At 38.3% G+C, this 17,491-nt stretch overlaps 1 protein-coding gene across 4 annotated transcripts in view; it reads right to left on the bottom strand.

Moving 5' to 3' along the window:
• oxr1a (oxidation resistance 1a) overlaps positions 1-10,396 on the bottom strand; it is a 143,567-nt gene extending 133,171 nt beyond the window's left edge. For 2 of the 4 annotated variants that reach the window (XM_086154753.1, XM_086154756.1), the window contains exon 1: positions 10,258-10,396. The gene's annotated coding sequence lies outside the window, so the exon portion shown is untranslated. The remainder of the gene's footprint in view (positions 1-10,257) is intronic. The other 2 variants (XM_086154752.1, XM_086154755.1) reach the window with 1 other exon arrangement.
• Between the last annotated feature and the right edge of the window lie 7,095 nt (positions 10,397-17,491).

The raw sequence follows: 17,491 nt of genomic DNA, 5'->3' as shown, positions 1-17,491 counted from the left end.
TTCCCACTTTAAGACAAGAGCATCTCTTCTATACGGCCTGAGTTATGCTAATGGTGGTCTGCTCCTACGTATGCTTCATAAAGCAATTAGGTGGATAAAAGATTTAGTAGTTTCAGAGCCGAAAAAAAAAAAAAAAAAAACATTGTTCTGAAAGCTGCTGCCAGGCAGGTTTTATTACTTTCTATCCAAAATGACAGTCTACTTCAACACTGTAAACAAGACAGTACATCAGATTCAAGCGTTTTTTTTTTTTTTTTACATTGACACATACAAAGAATCTTACGTCAACATAACAGCAGAACGACCTTAATTAGATGGGAAAGATGACTGCAGGTGCACACTCGCTATATTAAAAACAGTGGAATAATTCAAAGCCCTGCAAGTACATTGTGATAACGTCCAAAGTGTTGCACAATTTCCTGTTCCTTTGCTCTTAAAAGTGACTCATCCTGCCTCTCGTCACAGCCTTGAAACTCTTACATAGAGTACTTTACAAAACCGAGGCGTTTCAGAGCTTTAACAAAAACCTCCGGCTTTGAGGTTCTGCCCTTGACTGAGACGTACTCTTAAAAATACATGGTTGTTAGCAATTACTGAGGTAATTAAGGTAACGTTTACCTACAACCTGGCACATCTCTTCTGAGCTTGATAGTAGTATAATAGAATTTAAAATCAAACTGCCATCATATGCTAAGGATACAAAAAAAAAAAAAAAAAAAAAAAAATCTAAATATCTAAATCCATCGTCTACCATCAAGTCAGTGGCGGGGCACACCCTGGGCTGGTCGCCAGTCCATCGTACATATGCAGACAGACAACGATTCACTCTCTCATTCATGCAGCTGGGCAATTTTCTAATTTAACTGCTACATGTTTTTGACTGTGGGAGGAACCCGGAGGAAACCCACGCAGAACACGGGGAGAACATGCAAACTCCGCACAGAAAGGTCCCCTGTCGAGTCGAACCAGGGCCCTTCATGCTGTGAGACCCAAGAGCTAACTTCAGCGCCACTATGCTGTCCTAAATCTAATTAAAAATTCAAAATTTATGAATTTCATTTCAAAATGTGCAGGACTGACTGAAAATACAGAAATCCATGCCAGTTTCCTCCCATACTTCATGTGACCAAACGTAGAGCAATTTGGGATTAAAACACTCAATAATCTTGTATTTCTTGGGCTATTAGGAAGAAACAAAAGACTGTTTTCATTACAACTTTTCAGTGATGTTAGGCAAATAGAAAAAATATTACACATTCCCATTCGCAACAAGGTTACAGCCTGCTAAAGGCAGCTTGGGTGTGAAAATAAAAACCCACCCCCCTCCAACATGGCGTGAACAGTGCCCAGAGGTACAGTGAGAGTACCAGACACTAATGCTGCAAAAGCTGCAGGCGAGCGGCGGTCAGAGGACTTAAACTCCCTCTTTAAAAAGTTTTATAGGACACGGTCTTAAAGTTATGTAACAACTTTAGAAAATGTAGTACAACTTTTTTCTTTGATGTTTTTTTTTTCCTTTTGCTAAACTGTGGTCATTTTTCTTTAACCTCTCTGCTTGTATCCAACATGGACAACGTCAATGACTTGTCTGACTGAAAAAAGGGATACATTTCTCTTCCCTTCTAAGAAAGTAACATGCAGCAGACTTTAAAATACAAGTCTGTTGTTTTATTACTTATGGTTGTTGACTGATAACCTTTCAGATATGCTTGTATGCATTTAAGAGTAGATCTGGCATGTTTTAACAGACCAGCAATCTTTCCTTCGTGTATTGATGCTTACCATCGATCTCGCACTCTCATATAAAGGTTATAGTGTTACGTCTTGAAAAACATCCCCTGGACCTGCAATATTTATTGAATGAACTAGTCCAAGAGTGAGTTGTACATCTAGGTGAAAATGTCACATTTGTATTGTTTGCTATTGACAATTGGAAAAACATTCTGACCCCAATCTGTGGACAAAGATAAAAGCATCAGTTTAGTTATGTGGTTCCTCCTATCATAAAGTACCTAGACGGACCTGGTCCACTTCTATCCCTATGGCAAAAGAACCTTGTTTGAGGATGTTTTTCCTGCCGAGCTTCATTAAGTCAGCCTTGTTGTTGAGGTTAATTGTGTCCGAGCGAGCGGAGCATCCTGACATACACTATCAGCATCCAAGCATGTAATGGAGGCGTATCACTCAGGGAGACAGACGGACAGCAGGTATCTGCTCTGCCAGCTCTTTAGCGAAAAGCCACAGACAGTAAAACAAAAATGACAGAGGTGGTAAGTTCAGACAGACACAAGGAAGCTTTACGCTCAGAGCTGACAGAGCCGTTTCACACAAAGATGGGATACACATGTAGCCAATGCCCTTTGAATATGTGCAAACAAAAGTATGGAATCTCCCACAGCCAAGGGAAATACAGTCAATGGAAAACTGTGTCAAAACCATGGTCTTTCCATTGCAATTGTCTATTCCCCTTGCCTGCTGAGTTTCTGAATGACAAATGAGAGGAGACCGTAAATAATGAAATTAACAGAGGAGCTCCAAGGGTGAAATCCAAAGCATAAATTGGGCAAGCGGGGTATTGATCATGGAGCAGGATTAGCGGAACCCGCATGCAGCTAAAATCAGCACGGAGGAACAACTCAAACTATCCAATGGGAGGCATATTTGATGTGCTATTGTGAAGCAAAGCCTGCTGATTTAGCCGTACCAAAATGCTATAAATGCATGTAGGAGATGCTGAAGGCTGAATGAGATGAGGGGAAAACCCTTCTCCATTTTTCATGGGAATTATGACGCTGTTATCACCATTCAACATTGAGGAGCAGGTAAGATGACTGCTGCTAGTTTTTGGCACATTGCAGACATTTTAAATCTTCAAAACCTGCCAGACAAGGCTCCAATACACCAAGAGTGCAAGTCTCATAGGAGAAGGAATTGCATTAAAAAAAAAAAAAAAAAAAAAAAATGAAATCCATGACGGCCAGATGACGATCTGCGGGCATTCACTGAGCAGACATTTTTAAAAAAGTAGGCCAGCCAGGATCAGCTGTACATTCTGTAGCTGCTGTCGCATATCAATCAGGACCCCGCGCAGTGTTGCAGTGATATGACTCATCCCCAAGTTGTCCCATTGCCAAAACCTACCCATTGTTTACATCTCTCTCCCTTCAGTCCCCCCTCTCCATCCCCAGTTATTTTCCTTGCTTATGCCTGGTGGCACGCGCAAGCACGCACACACACACAGGCACACATGCACACCCCGATTGGTGAACATTTCCTGTAATAATGGGGGTCCTTTACCCTTGGAGGAAACAAAACGCTGCTCTGGAAATGCTCAGTCAATTACTGTGGAATAAACAAACACCCCCTCTGTCATTTTTGGAATTTCATCTTTGCATTTGACTTATACATTGTTGTCATCTTCTGAGGGTCACCTTACCTACATTTTCCAATAAACCTGATGTTTCAGGAATACTGTTGGACTGTTTGAGGACAGCGTTTAACCTGCAAATGATATCTCAGGTTAAATTTTGTAGGCGAGGAACATTTGATAGTGCCTTGATTTGTAAGCCCCCCCCAAAAATGCAACATTCAAGTTGTAAATTAGAGACATGGGACTAATAAAAATAAGCCTACACCTTAAGAATGAGAAATGATTGTATTGATCATCTCGAATAGAGCCTATGTAAAAAAAACATTAAAAAAAAGGTACATTTTAAGCTGCAGTTATTTTATCCTAAAGTTTTAAGACTGGATGAACCTGCTAGTCATGTTCTGAGTGAGGGTAAAACAGGGTATAACCTACTGAAAATTTAAGGAAAAATACAAGCAAATGTAAAACTAATTACTAGAAGTTGTAGTAGTAAATTCTCCAGATTTGGATTGTGCAATTGCTCAGCTTTCAAACAGGAACAGTAGACGTTGAAGCAACAAACTCAGCATATTGAGAGTGAAGACTTTGACTTCAATCACACCAAAAACAATGGTTAGAGCTCCAATTGATTCAACAGTTTAATTACGGTTGTATCGCCACACAAGCACTTCACAACCATGTGGAGAAAGAAAAAGAACTACTTATGTGCCTAACTTACCAACAAAGACCTCAATGTGACTGATGCGCTCTGACTTAGAGGACTGTAACAAAAAGGTTCTTTTTAAGTTAGAGAAGTGGTAGAAAACAAACAGTTTCACAGCTGGCAGCCCTTAGATTTTATGAATACTGTCTGCAGGGCAACCATTGGTGGCAGTGGGGTTCTGATCTGGGGTAGCAGATGTCACATATATCCAGGAGAACATGGATACAGTTAGACACTGGGATGAGGTTTTAGGTTTGTATACACATACACACAGTATGTCACTCTTCTGCATGATCTGATTTCACTAAGTTGAACAGCTAAAAACCCATCGGTGGTCATGAGCAGCTCCCCTTCCTGTTTTTGAGACATCCCAGCAGAGAAGCTATGGGCCACACTGGACTGTTGATTTGAACCTCAGACATATGACCAACAGATAGACAAGGTTAGAGTAAAAGGCGACAAGTTGGTAAGGTTAATACGATATGTCACAAAAGTTCGAGAAACAAACATTTCTTTGAATAATAAAGGCAAAACTCTAGGATCGGAGGAGGAAAAAAACAAAACAAAACAGCTGAATCCTGACAAGTTCCATCACTTAGCCAGGTCTGTATTACAGACCACAAAAGCAACATCCTATATTTCATAAAAATAATACAAAGAAGATGGCACAGCCACTGAAAGGATAAGCATAACTGGGGCAAATTTATCAACAGGGAGAAAGAAACATTCCTTACTTACTTGTTCAAAGAAATATAATTCAAGTAAATTACAAAAGCTTACACCGCAGGATGTCTCTTCATTAAGGACTCCTGTTTACTCAAATTGAACCACTGCTGTCTTATGTTGGTCTCTTTCTGTCTTTATATGTTAATTTCTGCATTATCTTTGGTTGTAGATGATGCTGACATTGGTGTAGGGGGGCGAATTAAAAAAAAAAAAGATAAAACCTCAGCTTTCCAGCAGAGTAGCTCATGGCAAGGTATGCAGGGGAGCTAGAACACTGTCAGTTCGAGTTAACGACAGGAACACAGTTGGGTCGAGGACGGTTATCTGCTGAGTCATTTGACTGCATGATATTCAGCTGACAGAGACAAATGCCCATGTCCAGTGTCAGTCAAAAATGATCCCATCTCCTTGTAGTGTCCAAGTGGAACCAACAGCAATGTTCACACAAGTGATGGGGTCAAATCAGGTTTCAGTTTGCTGACAGTCTTTCCTTCATGCCATCAAATTATAAGGCCCAGTTGACACATGTCATCTGTCTGTCACATTATCACTCTACTCGAGGAGGGAAATGAACCTAGAGCATGACCTTTCATTGGTCCATCAGCTATTTGTGAGAGAAATGACCACTCTGACTTAAGCTGAAATTTGTGAGCTGGCGTATACTGATGTGGATTTGTCCCTCAATAAGTGCTCCAGATTTATTCATGTTATGAAAGATCAATATCTAGAGTGCATCGCCATCCCTTATCAAATCCATTTAAAATCAGTGATTTGGGTCACATTGCCAGCATCACAGTGCATCAATAGCTAAGTTAACGTGGAGAAGATGAAGGCATTTTGTAGCTCTGCGAACGGGAGGAAACATGGGTGGTTTGGGGGGAGGGGACGGGTCTACTGAACAGGGTTCCTTGGGCTTAGCATGGTAAATCCTCTGTAATCCTCAACCCAGTCCCATAGTGCTGTTTACTGTATGTAGTAAAGCTATTATGGACCCAGACCAAGCACCACAACACTGTAAGCTACATCCTACAGCTGGCAGTCTGTCCTTCCTATTGTTTACTTGCGCTTTTTTGAGGACATCTGAGGAGGTTTATCCTCTTTAAGTCTCTCTCTAGATTGTCACTATTAGGTAACAGGATAGATGTAAAGTTGGGAGGAAAAAAAAAAAACAGGGGAGGAAAGTTGAGTGATTACTGTACTTCCTTAATCTATGTTATGACTCTCTCTGGGTCAGAGTCATAAATTGAGGAGATAAGTGGTAGATGGTCAGAAAAGTGCCATGAATGGCAATGCACTAAAGATTTTCACATGCATAAAGCTGTAAACAAAAACATTCCAGAGTTTAGATGTTCACACCAAAAGAACAACAAATGTTTTTATTTTAGCAAAACAAAAAAAAAACAACAAAATGAAATAGATTGCTCACTCTTTCCATTTTCAGATAACTATTTTTCATGAAAGCTAGTCAGATCAATTTAAACCACTGCAAACCTCAACCCTAACTCCTTAACTTTACTAGCTTTTGTTGAAGAAAAGGAGTTGGGAGTTTGGAAAGAGTATTTCTAGTATCTATTCTCCACCAGCCTGAAATGTGTACACACACATTTTTTTTTTAAAAGTCACACACATACATTCTTATATATTATGCTCATACATGCAATTAACGTCTGATTTGTCATGCACTGGAAGAATCGTAATACTATTTCATATACAAGTTGCATAACTTCAAATATGTCTGGAATGTGCTATTCCATCTACACTTGAGTGACAAGAAAATCAGAACATTTTATGCATTAAAATAAGACAAAGGTAGATCCGACAGATTCAAAAGGTCCTCTCACAAATAATTGGCTAAGTAAGGGAAACCCTGACTGACCTTGAGTTGTTTGCGATTAGTTGCACACAAACAAGTGGCTCTGAATTGTTGTCCCATCCAAAATCAACAGCCAGATAGTTGGAAACAGCAAATGAATTGTAATAAAAGACAGCAACAAATCAGTGTATCAATGCCCTTTTCATTGTCTGACTACCTTCCTGTGGATTCACAATCCTCACCTCCCACCCACATAAGTTTTCCACCTAAACTTTAGCCTCACCAAAACTTTAGCCTCACTTAAAAATAAATCATTGATATAGATTTTCTGTAGCAGGATAATATTTCAATTTAAATGTATTTAATTTTCAAAAGTAAATCATATTTGGACACCTAAGCCCTTTTAAATGGATTCACCTTTTGCGGCTCTGGAAGGAGATGCGCATTACAAAATCGTCTGCCTCAAGTTATGCCTTAAGTGTTATGGGAACAATATCATCAGTTTGGGGATTTTATGCAGACTACAGTGACCATACAATGACCCAAAGCCCAGGATTGAGTTGCTTGCAGTCTAGTTCAATTTTGGAGGATTTAAAAAGCCAAATTTTGAATAGGATACATGTCTGGGGGGGGGAACAAAACATTAAAAAAAAAATTTTTTAAAAATTGCAGGGAATATGTTTCACAGAATATGAAAGTCACAAGTGCAAATAGTGCAATACCAGCCACACTGAGGTCACAATACTACTATATTTCATAAATTGCCAAAACTTTATTTAAAGTAACATTTTCGGTTGTGAAAACAGTTAAGACTACGGGACTATAAAATTATTTGGTAGTGTGAAAAACAACCTCAGCAGCATCTCAATGTGAATGTTGGGGATGTGATGGAAAGTGACTTTGGTTGCAAAGGTCATTATCAAAGATTATTACTTTTCCACGGTTCTTTTTTTAAGCGTTTTATGCCGGCTCAAATGTTTTCTGATCCTTTTTTTTTTTCCCCCCATACAAGTTAATGTTTGGATTCTGAACATGGAGCAGATTCATTTAAAGCTCACTTTTAAAGCTCTGGTGGCTCCCTCTGGTCTGTTTGGTTCAATATCTCCAGTGCAACAGCAGGTGACAGCCATGAATGTGCATAAGAAATAACAGGATTCCTCACGAGATTGTAAGAGAATAGAACGATTAATGACACTGCAGGACAAATATCCACCAGCAAGGCTTACTTATTTTTTATTTTTTTCAATTGAGAACTGCAAAATTGCCACGGAACCACATATCTCCACAGGGCCACTTGATGTTAAACCAAGCTAATAATTTCTTTTATAGGAGGTCAAACCACATAGTGTAAAAGAAACACTGCTCACATGACATGGATTGTAACCAGAAATATGAAAGGCTATGAAATAAACAGTATTTGTATAATATAATTCTCTGTATTTCCATACAAACCCCCTCTCTAACAAAAAGTCAGTTCTGGAGCCAGTAACTCTGTGTTTATTCCTTGGGGTAACGCAAAGTTTCCGTTCTACCTTAGAGCCATGTTTGTGTGTGCATTAAGGAGATTGAAAAACACAGATGAGATAGCTGCGTCAATTAAAAAACACCACTAAACTTTAAAAGGCCTGTCAAAAGTAAATCAGAGAAATTGAATTTGGGGCTGCCATCTCGAAAAATATAAAGCCTCCTGAACCATTTTCAGTTAATCTTAAGCAAAAAAGTGTCAAATGAATTTGCGAACAAATTTTGCAATTTTGACATGCCTAGAATTTAAACATGGTGATATCCTTAAATCGGGCGTCAACTAATAAAATTGGTTTCTTTAAATAAAAATAAAAAAAAAACATGGATGCATTAATTTATTCTGTGTAATATCAGTCACTTTCATTAATATAAATTTGAATCCAGTAATCAATTGGCAACAGCAAGCACTCACTGATGAAGGCAGGGCGAGGGATTAATGAATGCCAGCAGGACCGTGCATAATTTGATCATGAGTCATCATTCAAGGTGTTTGTGTATTTTCCATCACCATTCTTTCCAGTGACAGAGGGGACGGTCATTATCTCTGACATAACAAGAGGATTCAATTGCAGCAGATTTTCATGACCATTTTTTATGTAAAGAACCCCTCCGAACAATTGTTAGACATCCCAAAGTACGTAAACAAGTACTTCGATATGCATCTGGTATGGAGAAATAAATGTTGCAATATCATCTTCCCCATGGCCCGTATCGGAAATTCCAAAATACATTTTTTTTTCATTGACTGCTGAACGCACAATCTAACCCCCTCTGCTATGAAGTCTTCCTGCCACGGTTTGTGACCTGGGAGGTTTCAGGTTTCCTTCTTTCACCAATGCCCTGAATATCAGACCAGCATTGATTTGAAAATATTGCTAAGATCACAAATGGTGGTTTGTAGGAGCTCACTGAATCCAATTTACAGCGAAACCAGAAATGATGTTCATTTTCATATTGGAAATTGAGTCTTCTTATGCACATAAATCACAATAAATTTGAGGTCAAACATTCATCCATAGAATAGGAAGACACCTCTTGATTAGAGGGCAATTTTGAATCATTATAAAACAAAAAAAATTTATATTTTGTTAAATATTACTCCCTTACTGCTGTTTTCCTATAAGCCATGTTTGCGCTTAACACACACACGGGCAGCACTCAAATTTCCAAACATTTCGCCATCATTACATTTAATCACTTTGGTTGCAACCCTCCGATATCTCAATTTGGGCAAAAAATACTGACACACCAGTAGAGCAAAGAGCATCCGCAGCAACAGCAGCTCTTCTCTGCTTGCAGGTGCCCGTCACAACATGCTGACCTGTTCTTGACTTGAGTTTTATTAGGATGAATGATAAGAGATTTAGAAGACAATATAGACTTTGCATCATGTTGCCCCAGAGACGGATCATTGGGTACACTATGGGGCTATACCTTTCTGCATTATGCAATAGTGTAATAGGCTTAGTTGCATGTTACTCTGCAGGAGGGACTTTTGGGCAGAGTGATGACTCAATTCATTAAGTCCACCCTGTCCTCTGAGCTTTCTAGTTGCTGAGGAGTCAACTTTCCACACTCCACAGTTAATACCCACTCTACACAGAAATAGTGGCTTGCAGTTATTAATTCTTATTGGAGTTAACCAAACTTAAGAATATCCTCAATATGAAACACATTCCAGCATTATTATTTTACATTGCTGTCTCTTTCTCTGCCCTGACCTCCCTGTTTTGCAATAGAAAGTGGCTGCCTTGGCACCTCAAGTATAGCATGACTTGTACCTGTGCAGGTCATCTGTTGAACTGCAAAAGCGCGAAAATGTTATTTGAATTACTACTTGATATTTATTATCTAAGAAAAAAAAAGAGGGGTTGATAAAATGAACTCAAAACGCACGCAATGGCGTGTCTGGGCTAAGCGACGACGTCCCTTCACCTGAATTTCACCTGAACTATATTTAAACCCGGCAGGCTCCCACCGAGCGACGCGGAAACACAACACTTTCCACAAAAAAAAAAAAAAGCATTAAATCTTTATTAGCGAACCCTAGTTATCCAGCCACATCACGCACAAAATAATACACGCACACAAACACATACGTCAGCGTACGTCACTACTTACTTTTCAGAAAGGCATCGCAGAACGAAGCGCTTCGGACACCTGCGAATGTGGCGGCGTTAGCGGAGTCTCGCCATCAGGCGCGCAGCATCGCGGGAATGTAAAGCCGAGCCGCACATGCGGAGTCATTTGACCTTCTCCCGATAGAAACTACCATCTGCGAGGTGGACGGTAGGGGGGGGAGGACGAGCGGATCATACCAAGCCGGTGTCCAGGCCGGGCGGTGGGGGTTGCTGGGTTGTGCTGCTATTGTGAGAGAGAGATTCGGGACTGGCGGGAGCAGAAAAGGAGGACGAAACATCCCGAAAGGGTTTGGCGTTAAACTGATATTATCACAGCCCCCCCCCCTCCTTTTTTTTTCCATCCCAAAATAATCAGGGTGAACTGAGGAGCCGAGCCACAACACAATTGTTTTTTTTGTGTGTGTTTTTGTTTTTTTTTTTTTTTTTTTTTTTTATTATCTTATTTTATTTTTATTGAACATAAATAGTATAAACAGATATACATATGTACAAACAAACATGGCAAGTCTGAATGGAATGTCATGAATCAACCGGGGATGAGGAAGCAAAGGACATAAGGACATTCGTTCTGTATGATATCACTTAATTGTACAAGTTAACAGTATTAAAGGTTTGTGAAATTTTTTTAATGTTAGAAGAAAAATAAATAAAGGAAAACAATTAAATAGATAAATAAAATAATAAAATAATAAATAAATAAATAAATAGATAGATAGATAGATAGATAGATAGATAGATAGATAGATAGATAGATAGATAGATAGATAGATAGATAGATAGATAGATAGATAGATAGATCGATAGATAGATAGATAGATAGATAGATAGATAAATAAATAAATTGCATGGGGAATTTAATATGTATTTAACTTGGCGGTTCCCAAGGAATCTCAGACAACAAACTGTATATTTTTTGGTTTTTGAATTTTTCCATAAGTTTTAAGTTTTTTTTTGTTTTTTTTTAATAATTCAAAATCGTTTATAAAGAACATCGAGCCACAATTGTATGAGAGTGAGGGTTGAAGCCAGAAACATCAAAGCAAATATGTAATACACCCATGATCAAAAACACCTTATTTGAGTATTTCAAATTTATTTTATTTATGAGCAGGGATCGAAGAAAAATGGCTCAGGTCGATAAAATATAACTCACACATTTATTCAGACTTTGTGTGTTAATATGATAAATATAATTATTATACAAAAAGTCTATAATGAATACATTAATGTACATCTGACATGCAGTGTGCGGGGGGAAATTATGATTATGGTATTAAAGTACATGAGAGGGAGAAGAATAGGAACTTGTAAATGCATTACACTTACAAAATGAAGTGATGGACACCAGATGTCTCTAACTTTACTGTTGAATCTCGTCGTTTTCATATTTAATCATTGTTTTCTGATTGTTAGACCCAGACTGGCCTTAATCGGGTTGTAAAACTGTAAATCCTGCACCTTGGGCCATCTCTTAAATTTTGATTTTTCAAAATCAGTTGTCAGTTGTCATGACGGAAATGTTAGTGCAGAAAAAGTCTCAACATTCTATTGAAAAGAAATTCAGTAAAATTAATATGTAATATTTCTCCAGCAGATGTACTTATCTAGATAAATATTAGCAGCCAGATGTAGAAAAGCAATCATTTGAAGATGGGGAGCTGTTCATTGGCTTTTTCTGTCATTATCCCCTTTTTAGGTATTGAAAAAAAGTTGACATTTTGAGAGCTGCCGCAGACATTTTTTTCCATAGACAATAAATCTCTGTTCAGTGAACCTACGAACAACTCATAGACAAAAGAAAAATGGGCATTGAAAAAAGTGGTTTAATCTTGTGTTGTTTTTTAAAAGATTTTCTTAAAAATGCGGTATAGTGGAAAATTACAGCATACAGCTTAACTCTCCTCTGCAGTTTTCAAGAGAGCCAGTCAACATGTATAATTCCTAACATCAAATGTTAGTACCGTGGCAGGTAACAATTAAGATAAAATGATAAAAAATATGCACAGTTTAACAGGTTTGGTTTACTGGGCTCAGAGCTGGTCAGACAGTCAGATTTTGAAGTCTGTTAGTAATATTCTCTCTCCATCATGGATAAAAGTTTGATCCACATTTTAACAGATGAAGGATTTTTTAGGTCTGCCTTGTGGAGAACAGTATTGGGCCCCTTGGCCCCCTCTCAGCGCTGCTCATTCATTTAAATAAATGTTTGTTTTTTTCCTTCACTAGCCTATATACCTGTAGAGCAATGAGGTCCGTGCATAGCAAAATCTTTCCCAAACAGCATATTGATGAACCATGTTTCAATGTGCTACTTTAAATTATTATACTCAAAGTTTTTTCTTGTTGGAGGAATACCATCCAAAGTATGTTATTTTGAATCATAACTGTTTGAAATCAGATAGAGACAGTTTAAACTCAGGAGAATGTTAAATAAAAGAAGACTTTTTTGTAAATATGTTTAACCAAATGAGGCTGACAACTGTATCATAGTATTCTTTCCTCTGCCATGTTCAAATCTGATCCTGTTTTGTTTTATAAATGCATATCCTTTCTCCGAATGTGTCTTCCTTAGTTTCCAGATTACTCATTTCCTCTTTTATGATGAAAGATTGCCTCTTGTGTTCCTTACTCAGCTTTACTTCTTTAGGACGTTTGCGTTCCCTCGCTCTTTCCTGGGGTCACCTGCGTCTTGTTAATGAATCGATCGTAGTTAAACTTCCTCCGTTCTCTTATATATATTACGTTTTTACCCCGTAAATGTCTGTTTATACAATAACACCTGTAACTTTTCAGTAAATTCATATGGAAAAGGGTTGGTAATTAAAAACATTTCTGAATGACCAGAGGGTGAAGATTCCTGTGAAATTCCAGAATGACCGTACAAAGATTCCCCTGGAACTCTCACTTGAGGCAGTAGAACATTCTTTGAAAAATGTTTCTGTCTTTGGTGGCATAGGTGGTAACTGCTGCAAACAAGTCGGACCAAAATCTTTGTTTATTTGGGTTAAAAAGTGGCGTCCCTGAAGGTCATAGTATGTGATTCACATCATTATCCCTTTAATCAAACTCTTCTCCAGGCCCCAGGCACCACATAAAAGTGTCTACATCGAGTATGTGTAGATTCATTTTTGTCCTTAATAGCACTGCGTTAGTCTCTGCGGTAAAACCCCATAGATAAAAAATTTGCTATCGTGACTCATTTGGCCAACACCAGCATAATTTCTCTGAAATACAAAATAAATAAATACAAAACTAAAAAGATGATAAATAAAGTGCCTAAAAGAGGTCCATAAAATGTACTTTCAGTGTCAGAAATATTCTCCAAAGTCTAATTTGATCATAAAACCACAGGACACCCAGCTGGCTCATAAAAGCGCTGTAACATTGGATTAACTGTGAGATCCTTGAGAATAGCTGGAAATATCAGCTAATAGTTTTGTGCTGTAAAATATTTTCTGCATAGGCTATCAAAGTAAAAGTCCTGTGAGCAATGAAGTGACAACGCCATGAGTCACAAATGTGATTTGCCTTAAATTGTGTGTAAAATATTGCCTCCTTTTCAAGAGATTCACTCTGATGCAAGGTGATGTTGTGATCGTGAATGGAAAGCACCATAAACACAGGCCTCAAAGTAGTTTGTACCTCTCAATTGCTGCAAAGTTATCATAAACCCAAAAGAATAAGGTATGAGCATCTATTTGAAATCTTGCTATTTTTCTTTCTTGCATTTTTTTTCACAAATGCGGAGTGTATGTTAATACAGTTATATCCATAGGTACAAAATCATGTTGCTGGGCAATTTAATGGATGCAAACAGTACCTGCCTTCAGTCACATCTACAACACCAAGACTTTGTGCCCACTGGGTTGGAAACTGCTTTTCTCAAGTATAAATGAAGACTTGTTACTGTATTGATTGATGGTGCACTTCAGCAGTGAGGGACTGAAATCAATGAGCACCGCATGGAGTCCGAAGACTGAGGGCTGAAGCTGACGCTTCTAATGTCTACCCTCCCAAACTCCCCAGAGCTCACTCATAAATATATGAAAGAGGCAGTGTATTTCCTGAGAAATTGCTTGTTTTCCTCCAAGGAAAGGCAGCTTTGTCAGAATGACTAGCAGAGATGGGGAATATGAGATTTAACACTCGGCGAATATATTATACTACATTGGCCGGTTTTCAATTCCATTAATTAACAAATATGTCTTATAAAAGAAAATAAAGAAAAAAAATAATTCATCGCAATAAAGAAACATTTCTTAATAAGCTTCAAACTGAATATATGGCTCAGTCCGGAACTTTAATATGTGGTTCAAGGCCAGAAAATACAAATGCTGGAATTGATCCAAAATGAACACATTTTATGAGAGAGTGTACACTGATGATTACATAGCGCCTTAGCCTAAAATGAATTTGTTGAACATGGAATTACCCAGTTAACAACTAGCTGGGCGTCCAGACTGGTCTTTGGCTTCTATAAGCAAGTGCTGTCACATGCAGCTGGTGTGCAAAACATGTGAATCAATTAGAGGCCGAAGAAACATTTCAATTCTAAGAATCTACTCTGAATATTTCTTCAACTGTATAATATTTTGGTGCGCCCGTCTTTAGTTACCGTTTATCACAGGATTTCTTCAGAGTCACAGCATTACAATATCGTTCTGTCTTTTATTCTGATGGATTTAATAACAACAAGCCAGCAAGTGTGGGATATGAGTGCCCCTGCAGTATTTCGGTGATGGCCTTTGATGATACACACAGCCCGCTGGGAAATGTCACCCATTTAACCTGCTCAGTGTGACAAAAAAGATAAGACAAACAGGATATGGCTTTCCTTCCACCTGCCATCCTTTTTCAATTACCATTTGATTTGATATAATGCCTCAGCTGTGTTTGGTGATGTCTCAATATATGTATATGTATGTATGTATATATATATATATATATATATATATATATGAATATGGGAAGAGAGAAAGAGAGAGAGATGGAGCGATCGATAGATACAGATCTAGATATACAGATGCACATATCGACTTCAAGAAGAGGAAGATCTATTGTTTCGGAAAGAGCTAAAACAGGTCAGTTAGAAGCAGAGGTAGGAAATGTCAAATTAAAATGTTATTTGCAATCCTACTCTACTCTCTCCTTCATCTTCACAGGCTGTCCCTTCCTATTTTTGTTGCCTGGGAGAAGTTCCCTGTGACTAAGGATGAGCTACAGTATGCTGGGGACTCTGAATGTCATGGCATGGGGGTGGAGGGTTGCAAAGGCAACACCTTAAAAATGGCTATTGCCTCAAGACATGTTACAAATGGCAAAGATGGTGCACATGATGAAGAATGCCTCCTCGATGTGTGCACCAGGAGGTTGAAGATGTTACACATAGCCCAAAGGAATGTCTGCTGTTCTTTTGTTTGAGAAAAGTACATTCTTGGAAGAGCACAATGTACAAAGCAATGAAAATCAAAGAAGATTAATTATTTTCTGTGTACCTTTTTGGATACAACATGGAGCTCAAGTAAACAATGCTCACTCAAAATCATCCTGGAATGATAATAAGGTTCAAAAAAGAAAACCATGTATTACAGTCACTATAATGAAGAATTTAAACAACAGTGAGAAAATTATTAGTGCATTATTAAAATACTAATGGCAAAACAGTGACAATAATGATATAATCATAAGAAGTTCATTGTTTTTAAAACCTCTGTTGATTTTCTGTGTTACTCTGAGAACCAACAAATAACAAAACAAACCAAAACATAGCCATTTAAGATAAGATAAGATAAGATAAGATAAGATAAGATAAGATAAGATAAGATAAGATAAGATAAGATAAGATAAGATAAGATAAGATAAATCTTATTGATCTCCATCGGGAAATCTTTTGTCACAGCACTGTAACAGTTATAAATATAAATATAAATATAAATATAAATATAAATATAAATATAAATATAAATATAAATATAAATATAAATATAAATAAAGAGACAGGTAGAAGACAGAAAATAGCAAAGACATTCACAAATAAATAGACAGCAGGGAGAGCAACAACAGCAACAACATCAGGGATAAGAATGGATAACAGAATGGAACAGTAAGGGTGAAAAATAGACAAGCACGACAATATAAATACATTGATAATAGTAATGGCAAAAAGAAAATAAAAAACAAAAAATTGACAGAATGTGTGCAGTCCAGACCAGCAAGAATAAAAAAGACGGCAGAGTTAGGGCATGACATGTGAATGGGGTGAAGTAGTGTGGTTGCGGTAGCACAGATGCAACTCAGGCTGGTCGGAATTGTGTGCCACCCAGACTGCCGTTATACAATCTGATGGCCGTGGGCACAAAGGAAAGCCTGAAGCATTCAGTTCTGGCACCGGGGTGTGATGAGCCGTTGGCTGAAGGAGCTGCCCATCAGCCGCAGCTTGTTGAAGGATTGTCCGGGATAGCTCCCAGTTGGTCCTTAACCCTCCCCGCTGCCACCGATTGACGATTGACGGTCCCACCACTGAGCAGGCTCTCCTCACCAGCATGTTTTGTGAAACAGACCAAAAAGCAGAAGTGTTCAATCGATAATAGTGAGCAATAACATAACGCTGAAAAGCCACTTTGAAATCTTTGTCTCCCTTAAGGTTCTGATTAAAATGTTTTTCCATAATCAGTTTATCCAACTCAAAATCCTCTGTCATTAATCAAAAGGGCAATGCAGCCTTTCATCTGGCCGTGAAGTATGGGTTGTCTTTCAATTTATTTTATTTTCTTTTTACTGTGTTGAATCTTTTTCTCAGTAGCAGATGGATTGCGATGTCCACAGTTTCCCAGTACGCGTCGTTCAGGGTCCCCTGAGGAGTCAATGGGCTTGAGAACGGTGTTTACAAATTTTTTTGAGTAAAGCTTTAGCTGTGGGATTCACCCTCTTTTCTCTCAGTCATAAGAAATTGGATAAGTGAAAATGTTGAGGTTCCCTTTGGGAGTGAGGGGGATGGATCGGATCAGGAATGAGCCCATCGGGGGGGCAGCTCATGTTTGATGTTTTGGAGATGCTGTTAGCGGCCAGACTGAGAGGGTCTGGACACGGTGAGAGGAAAGTTAGTGAATATATTGGTAGAAAGATGCTGAGGTTGGGACTGCCAGGGCAGAGGCCTAGAGGGAGAAGGGATTTATGGTTGATGTAAAAGAGGACATGGAGGACGGTGAGAGAAG

This window comes from Fistularia commersonii, chromosome 11, assembly GCF_037954325.1.
Source record: "Fistularia commersonii isolate RoL2024-O1a breed Wild chromosome 11, RoL_Fcom_v1.0, whole genome shotgun sequence".
NCBI classification, from domain to species: Eukaryota; Metazoa; Chordata; class Actinopteri; order Syngnathiformes; family Fistulariidae; genus Fistularia; species Fistularia commersonii.
The sequence above is the reverse complement of the archived record's forward strand: the minus strand, read 5'-3'. Positions and strand labels throughout refer to the sequence as shown.